This window comes from Cebus imitator, unplaced genomic scaffold (assembly GCF_001604975.1).
Source record: "Cebus imitator isolate Cc_AM_T3 unplaced genomic scaffold, Cebus_imitator-1.0 Scaffold8, whole genome shotgun sequence".
Taxonomy (NCBI): Eukaryota; Metazoa; Chordata; class Mammalia; order Primates; family Cebidae; genus Cebus; species Cebus imitator.
In genome coordinates this window covers 2004296-2013670 of record NW_016107323.1, presented here as the reverse complement: position 1 = coordinate 2013670, position 9375 = coordinate 2004296, and the positions used below count along the sequence as shown (strand labels likewise).

Genomic DNA, 9375 nt, shown 5'->3' with positions numbered 1-9375 from the left:
AACTATCTCTGGATGGTGGATTTTCAGGATAAACCGTTTTTTGTTTATCTTTTTTTTCCATTGAATGCATACTACTTTTTTTTTTTTTTTTTTTGAGACGGAGTTTCACTCATGTTACCCAGGCTGGAGTGCAATGGCGCGATCTTGGCTCACCGCAACCTCCGCCTCCTGGGTTCAGGCAATTCTCCTGCCTCAGCCTCCTGAGTAGCTGGGATTACAGGCACGCACCACCACGCCCAGCTAATTTTTTTTGTATTTTTTTTAGTAGAGACGGGGTTTCACCATGTTGACCAGGATGGCCTCGATCTCTTGACCTCATGATCCACCCGCCTCGGCCTCACAAAGTGCTGGGATTACAGGCGTGAGCCACCGCGCCCGGCCAAATGCATACTACTTTTATGAAAAATATAAAAACAATAAAAGAGAACTCTATGCCAATGGATATTAGAAACACACTTTTAAATAATCTTGGAAAGAAGGGTAGTTGGGAATTTTTTTTTTGAGACGGGGTCTCATTCTGTTGCCCAGGCTGGAGTGCACTGGCTCCATCTCAGCCCACTGCAACCTCCACTTCCCAGGATTGAGCAATTCTCCTGCCTCAGCCTCCCAAAGTAGTTGGGAATTTTTATGAGCAAAGACCACTATATGACAGCTAAATTGGCCTTTGGGATGGTTTTGAGAGTAGTTTTAGCTTAAATTTCAAGTTGGGCTTAGAACCCTCCAGAAGAGTTCTTTTGAAAACAAACAGACAAACTGGTATTTGAATAAAATAGTGTCCAGCCCTGACCAAAGGGCAGAAGAGAGACTTACTTGACTGCAGTGAGTAAAGAACTCAGAGTTAGGTCATTGTTTCAATTTGATGCCAAGATAATTGAGTAACATGATACTGTGCACCTGTGATTTACTAATCTCAATTTAGTCTGTTCTGATGAGTTGGCACACTCGAACTGATTTACAGAAAGTGCAGTTTGGGGAAGGTAGAAGATTGGTTTTATCCCCTGGGTATCCTGGTGAGGGAAGGTGATGTTAGGCCACCACCTAAGGAAGACCTTGGTGTGGAGGCTGTCCTGCACTGCCACCTCATCATCTGATGTGCTTCCATGCCACCAGCTCAGGGTAGAGCGCTGCTTCTCTCTGGGGACAGGGGAAAGAAAAGGGTTTGTGGATGAGTGCTCCAAGTAAGTATTTGTTATTTGATAGCCATAAAAATGATGAGAGATTCATGGACTAAAATTGTAGAATAAAAAGGATAACCTTACCAATGGCAAGTAATTTTTTTCCTTTTACTTAAAAAGAGAACTTTTTCTTCTAAACATTGATACATTGGCTCTTTTTCTTTCTTTCTCTTCTCTTAAAAAGGCTTTTGCTTTTTTTCCTTTTAAACTTGGACCCATTGGCATCTTTTCTGCACCTTAGAATTCTGGAAGCTTTTAACTATCAGTTTAATTAAAAAGAGTCAAGTGTATATTTTAATTTGGCTCCCGAGTGGGTTTTGCATTTTAAAAATCGAACTCTGAGAGGATAAAAATGTGTTAAGGGTGAAGTATGGAGGTATACTTTTATATGAATCCTGAATAACAATTTCTGCTCATTTGTAATGCTAATGAACTGTGGTTATTTAGTTTCTAAATTTAGCTATTTCAGATTTATAAGTGCCAGAGAAATCACTGTTTCTTGTAGGTATTTTTTATAAGCTGACTCCGTGTCACAAGGTAGAGTACGTAAGAATAAAACATAAACACTGCAACTTACAGAGTGCCAGATAAAATAAAACCAGGAGTATAACATTAGATGAGTAAATTGAATATAAAATTTGAGTTTCAGATGTAGTTGTAAGTTTTCTCACTGCCCAAGTGAAAAAAAAAAAAAAAAAGCTGGCTCAATTTTTTTTTCTTTTTTTCCTTTTCTTTTTTTTCTCTCACTTCTGTAAGCTGGCTCAATTTTTTTTGAAGAAAAGCAAAAATACTAGTTTTAGTAGCAAGGCCTTCTATAGCTATAATTTCTAAATGTTCTATGACTATATATAGGGGAGGGGGTGCTGAGTGATGAGGTAACGTTCTCTGAAATAGTTTGCAGGAAATCAATGAATTTAACATGTCAATTTTTTTTTTTTTTTTTTTTTGGTGACAAGATCTCACTCTATAGCCCAGGCTGGAGTGTGGTGACACGATCATGGCTCACTACAGCCTCGACTTCCCAGGCTCAAGTGATCCTCCCTCCTCAGTCTCTGAAGTAGCTGAGACCACAGGAATGTGCCACCATGACTGGCTAAGTTTTATGTTTTTGTAGAGATGGGTTTCCGGCACGTTGCTCAGGCTGGTCTCAAACTCCTGGGCTCAAGCGATCCACCTGCCTCAGCATCCCAAAGTTCTGGGATTACAGGTGTGAGTCACTGTGTCCAGCCGCATGTCAATTGTAAGAGAGAGTGTTTGGTAGTTTTTAAAAAATAAGATACATGTAAGAAATGTTTAAGATAGAATAGGGGAAATAAATATACCTCTTTTTTGTTGTTGCTTAAAAGCACTTTCTCAACTTCAAAATAGAGTTCTCTAGTTCAAGTTGTTTGCTATCCATCTACTGTTTGACTTGTCTCAAACAACAGCAGCACTAACATTTTTGGTAGTTGTTTGTTCCTGTATTACAAAGGCAGCGATGTTTATTCATCACTGTCAGTTTAATCAGAATTCCAAGTTAAATGATTGAATTATTTTTGACTTTTTATCTATCTATCTATCTATGTATCTATCTATCTATCTATCTATCTACCTACCTACCTATCTTTTTCTTTAGAGACAGAGTCTTGCTCTGTTGCCCAGGCTGGAGTGCAGTGGTGAGATCTCAGCTCACTGCAACCTCTGCTTCCCAGGTTCAAGCAATTGTCTGCCTCGGCCTCCCGAGTGGCTGGGATTACAGGCACCCACCACTATGCCCAGCTTATTTTTGTATTTTTGGTAGAGACAGAGTTGCACCATCTCAGCCAGGCTGGTCTTGAACTCCTGACCTTCGTGATCCACCCGCCTCGGCCTCCCAAGGTGCTGGGATTACAGGTGTGAGCCTCTGCACCCGGCCTTATTTTTCAGATTTTAAAATTTAATTTTACTTTAAGTTCTGGGACATATGCACAGAATGTGCAGGTTTGTTCCGTACATATATGTGTGCCATGGTGATTTGCTGCACCTATCAACCTGTCATCTAGGTTTTAAGCCCTACATGCATTAGCTATTTGATATTTTTCACTTTTCAGTTGCTTGGTTTGATAGGGGCTAGATAAAATCTGATAGAATGAACTGTACTCTGTTTATGCAATCCAGTTAGTTCTTTGGACACATACCATATTTATTCTGTCAAAATTTTCTCAGTTAAGAGTTGGTTTAACTGGATTGTGTTTTAGTTGATTCATTGGCTTGCTTTTGATGTATCCTTCCAAATGAAAATTCCTTTAAAAAATTTCTATTAATTTTTTTTGGGAAGGTGGGAGTTGAGGGTTGTGATTCTGAGAACAAAACCAGTGGCTCTAGGTCTGGTTTTATTGAAAAATTTTTTGAGATGTATTGAGGACTTATTATATAGAGGATTCTTTCAACATATCCATTATTGCTTCTGTAGGCTTAAACAAATCCTTTACAAATGTTTAGGCATGTAGAAGCTGAAGGATTGATAAATGTTATAACATTGTTCTTTCCTGTCAGTAGGGAACCCTAGAAATGAGTGATTGTTTTATGGAATCAGCTAGCTTTGGGGTATCAGTAGCTAAATTGTGTCTGAGATGTCTCAAGCTCTCAAGCTTTTGTGTTTGTGCAGATCATTCAGGACCATCTATTTTGCAGCAATTCAGTGTTACTGACATGACAGTTAATTGTCCTTTCACTTCTCCTCCATGTTCCCCAGCTTGTTAAGAAAGTTTGACATCACTCCCTATTTCTTAAATTAAACCTATGTGAGTTCTTGAATTCAGTTTCAGTGGAAAGTTTTTAGGTTAAGCTAAAAGGTCAAGATTTTTCTTAGGAGCTTTTTTTTTTTTTTGCTCGGTTGCTCAGGTGGGAGTGCAGTGGCACAATCTTAGCTCACTGCAACCTCTGCCTCCTGCGTTCAAGCAATTCTCCTGCCTCACCCTCCTGAGTAGCTGGGATTACAGGTGTCTGCCACCACAGCCAGCTAATTTTTTGTATTTTTAATAGAGATGGGCTTTCATCCTGTTGACCAGGCTGATCTTGAACTCCTGATCTCAGGTGATCCATCTGTCTTGGCCCCTCAAAGTGCTGGGATTACAGGCGTGAGCTACTGTGCCTGGCTAGGAGCAAACTTTATTTTAGCCAAAAAAAAAAAAAAAAAAACGGGGGACGGGGAGATGAAAAGGAGATACTTTCTTCTTTTTATTTTTTTGAGACTGAGTCTTGCTCTGTTGCCCAGCTGGAGTGGAATGGTGCAATCTTAGCTCACTGCAACCTCCACCTCCTGGGCTCAGGCGAGTCTCCTGTGTCAGCCTCCCAAGTAGCTGGGATTATAGGCACCCACCACCGCACTGGGCTAATTCGTGTATTTTTAGTAGAGACAGGGTTTTGCCATGTTGGCCAGGCTGGTTTCGAACTCCTGACCTCAGGTGATCTGCCCTCTTAGGCCTCCCAAAGTGCTGGGATTACAGGGCTATGCCATTGTGCCCTAGCCAAAAAAAAAAAAAAAAGAAAAAAAGTAGATAAAAAGAAGGTACTTTCAGATAACTTCATTCCATTTTAGAGGTGAGCCTTTTTTTTTTTTTTTTTAAATAGCAAACAGAAACTTAGAGAAGGTATACTTAAAGAAAAAATGAAAGGCCAGCACAGTGGCTCACGCCTGTAATCCCAGCACTTCAAGAGGCGGAGGCAGGTAGATTGTCTGAACTCAGGAGGCTGAGACCAGCCTGGGCAACATGGTAAAACCACATCTCTACCAAAATACAAAAAATGAGCTGGGCATGGCGACATGCACCTGTAGTCCCAGCTACTTTGGAGGCTGAGGCGGTAGAATTGCAAGAACCCTGGAGGCAGAGGTTGCAGTGAGCTGAGATAAGGCCACTGCACTCCAGCCTTGTCGACAGAGCGAAACTCCGTCTCAAAAAAAAAAAAGAAAAAGTGAAAAGAACAGAATGTACTCTTGCAGAGTGGCAAAAGTAAGGATAGAAAATAACCATAAAATAAGTCAATTTCTGCGTGTGTGTGTGTGTGTGTGTGTGTGTGTGTGTGTGTGTGTGATAGTACTGTGGATTTTAGTATGTTTATATAAATATACCTGCTTAACAAGTTTTGAGATTTTCAACTAAATGAAATGGTGGTAATAGATTGCATTAAACCTTTTTTTTTTAATTGTTGTGGGAACAAAACAAAATGTTAAACTCCCATTTAATACCTTTCTTAGTAACTAGGAATGACCTGTGTCTTCTGACTCTCAGCTCTGCTGGACTTCCTGAGTTGTTTTTTAACTTCTGCAATGGAACACAATACCTCTTTTAGTACAATAGGCAGAGTTCCTCCAAGATTCTGGTTTGGTAAATCCACACACATACAATATACTTTATTTTCTTTATTTTAAAAAATAAGCCATTTTGTGGCTGGGCATGGTGGCTCATGCTTATAATACCAGTACTTTGGGAGGCATAGGCCCCTGCTCTATGCCCTTCCTAGAAGTGATCACTTGAGGCCAGGAGTTTGAGACCAGCCTGGGCAACATAGCAAGACCCTGTCTCTACAAAATATTTAAAAATTAGCTGAGTGTGGTGTCTAGCACCTATAGTCCTAGCTACTCAGGAGACCAAGGTGGGAGGATCACTTGAGCCCAGGAGTTTGAGGCTTCAGTAAACTATGATTGCACCACTGCACTCCAGCCTGAGTGACAGAACAAGATGCTTTTTTTATTTTTGTAAGGTTGAATTCACAAGTAGTGTCTGATCTTATTTTCCTTTAAGTCAATGATCCCTGACATGACTCTTTAAACCAGTGGTAAACTATGACAGAGCTCTTGTAGGAAACATGAAATGAACTTTCCACAAGTCTAAGCATGTTCAGTGAAAAGGACTGCCCTTTAGTCTGACATTTTGTCCTTTCTACATTTTTGGTGTTAAAATATTTACTTATATTTTAGGAAAAGATTGTTTTTAACTTTGTAAAATTTTGGGAGGAAATTTTGGTTTTTGAGATTCAAATGTTTGGAAGCCAGTGTTTTTAAACTCCTTGATCACAGACTGGAATCTTTAAATGCTCAGTATATCAGAGAGACTCTCCTAAACTAAAATGGATAGGAATCTGTGGGTCAGATTACTTTTTGAAACATACACTTTTTAAGTTAGCTTTTGTTAGGTTTTGCTGTGGTAATAAACAATTCCAAACTCTCAGTGGCTTTCCGGGGCAGAGCTTTATTTCTTTCTCCTGCTATGTGTAGCCTGTGGATTGCCATGGGGTGGCTGTGGTCGCAGTATCTCTCCATGTGTCGTTGTCTTGGGTCCCAGCCTGAAGAAGGAGCAACTGCCTAGGACATGTCATTCTCATGACAGAGAGAAGAAAGAGACATAGCTGAATTGTTTCTGTTTGTAGGTGTTGCTGCTGCTCTTATTCTGTTGGCCAAAGGGAATCCCATGGCTAAACCTGGTGCTAGTCGAGATGAGGAAGTATAATTCTCCTACAGTCCCTGCAAATCATATGGTAGCAGGTAGAGACAGGAATCCTCCTGTAGGAGGGGAGCAGTAACAGGGAGTAGTAATAACATCCATCACAGTATCAATCACATTGAAGCACTCTTGTATATACACAATTTGAAGACCAATAATGAACACTAGGTGCCCACAACCAAGCTTAAACAGTGTAACCAATACCTTTGGAAACTCCTGGGTGCTTTTATATCACTTCATCAAATGTAAGTACTCTCTTGAAATCTGTGTTTATCATATCCTTATTCTTATATTACATTTAATAGATATGCCATAATTTATCCTTTCTCATGGATTAATTCCATTTATTTTGCTGGCATGAATAATGCTACCAAGAATATATTTCATGTGTCTTACAGTGTACAGTGTGAATTTCTTCAGGGCAAGGATTTAAGGATGGAAATGTTAGATTGTGGGACACATGCCTCTCAGTTTTGGTAGATAATGCCAAATTGTTTTCCAAAGTGGTTTCAGCAGTTTATATTTGCACAAGTAGGTTTGTATGCAGTATCACTGCTTATATCCCTGTTCACACTTGAAAGCCTGATAATATCAAATGTTTGGTGTATTAGGAATGAATCAGGTTCCTTTTTGAATGTATTGGGAGGTGCTTCTCAAACTAACACAAATTATTTGGGATGCCATTAAAAGTGAAGATTTGGACTGAGGAGGGTGAGTTGGGATGGGAGCTGACTGAGGCCCTGCATTTCTTAGTTTCCTAGTTGATGCCGTGCCGTTGGACCCGAGACCACACTTTGATAACAAGAACCTAAGACACTAAATACAGTCATGCATCCCTTAATGAAGGGCTTAATGATGGGGATAAGTTCTGAGGAACGTGTTGTTAGTTGCATTTCATCATTGTGTGATCATAGAGTATGCTAACGCAGACTGATATGGTAGAGCCTACTGCACATCAAGGCTGTGCGGTCTGGCCTATGGCACCTAGGCTACGGTACAGTAAGTACTATACAAACCTGCATAACATGTTACTGTACTGAATATTATAGGCAATTGTTACACAATTTTAAGTATTTGTGTATCTAAAAATAGAAAAAGTTTGGCAAAAACACAGTCTAAAAAAATAGAAATGATACACCTGTATAGGGCACTTACAGTGAATGGAGTTTTCAGTACTGAAAGTTGCTCTGAGTGAATCAGTGAGTGAGTGGTGAGTGAATGTGAAGGCCTAGGACATTACTGTACACTATTGTAGACTTTATAAATATACTCAGGCTACATAACATGTACAGAAATACTTTTCTTCGTTAATATTAAACTGTAGCTTTCTATAATTTAATTTTTTATTTCAATTTTAATTTTAAAAATTGTTTAGAGGCAGAGTCTTGCTCTGTCATCCACTGGAGTGCAGTGCATGGTCATAGCTCATTGTAATCTTGAACTGGGCTCAAGGAAAACTCCTGCCTTGGCCTCCTAAAGTGTTGGGATTACAGGCATGAGCCACTGCACCTAGTCTGTAACATTTTTACTTTGTAAACTTTAAATATAAAAAAATTTGACTCTTTTGTAATCACACTTAGCTTAAAACACACATTGTGGTCCGGGCGTGGTGGCTGACGCCTATAATCCCAGCACTTTGGGAGGCCGAGGTGGGCGGATCACGACGTCAGGAGATCAAGACCATCCTGGCCAACACGGTGAAACCCTGTCTCTACTAAAAATACAAAAAAATTAGCAGGGCATTGTGGTGCACACCTGTAGTCTCAGCTACTTGGGAGGCTGAAGCAGGAGAATTGCTTGAACCCAGGAGGTGGAGATTGCAGTGAGCCGAGATTGCACCACTGCACTATAGCCTGGGTGACAGTGCAAGACTCCGTCTTAAAAAAAGAAAATATGCATCGTGCAGCTGCACAAAATATTTTCCTTCTTTGTATCCTTATTCTATACACTTTTTTCAATTTTTGTTTTTTCCTTTTACTTTTTAAAGCTTTTTCATTAAAATCTAAGATATACATTGATAGAGTTTGGGTCTGTGTTGCCACCCAAATCTCATCTTGTCACTCCCATAATTACCATATGTTGTGGGAGCAACCCAGTGGGAGACGATTGAATTATGAGGGCAGGCTTTTCCTGTGCTGTTCTCGTGATAGTGAATGTGTCTCACGAGATATGGTGAGTTGCTCTGCACAACAAGCTCTCTCTTTGCCTGCCACCATCCATGTTAAGATGTGACTTGCTCCTGCTTGCCTTCCGCCATGATTGTGAGGCCTCTGCAGCCATATGGAACTATGAGTCCAACTAAACCTCTTTCTTTTGTAAATTGCCCAGTCTTGGGTATGTCTTTTATCAGTAGCATGAAAATGGACTAATACACACACACATTAGCATAGGCCTACCTAGGGTCAAGATTGTCACTATCACTGTCTTCCACCTCCGCATCTTGCCCCACGAAAAGGTTTGCAGGGTCAGTAGCACACATGGAGCAGGTATACATGCTAAAATAATATAAATGTGTTATAGTAAGTACATAAACCAGTAACAAAATCATTGTTTATTATCATTGGCAAGTATTATGTACTATATATACATAACTGTATGTGCTATACTTTTATATGACTGACAGCACAGGTTTATTTATACCAGCATCATCACAAATGTGGCTAATGCCTCCTGTTATGGCGTTTTGACAGCTACGATGTCACTAGGCAAGAGGAACTTTTTTTTTTTTTTTCCCATTT

At 39.9% G+C, this 9375-nt stretch overlaps 1 protein-coding gene across 1 annotated transcript in view; it reads left to right on the top strand.

Annotated features, from left to right (window-relative positions):
* The first annotated feature begins 1042 nt into the window (after window positions 1–1042).
* Window positions 1043–9375, top strand: part of SLC41A2 (solute carrier family 41 member 2) — a 150942-nt gene continuing 142609 nt past the window's right edge. The window contains exon 1 of the mRNA XM_017540553.2: window positions 1043–1178. The gene's annotated coding sequence lies outside the window, so the exon portion shown is untranslated. The remainder of the gene's footprint in view (window positions 1179–9375) is intronic.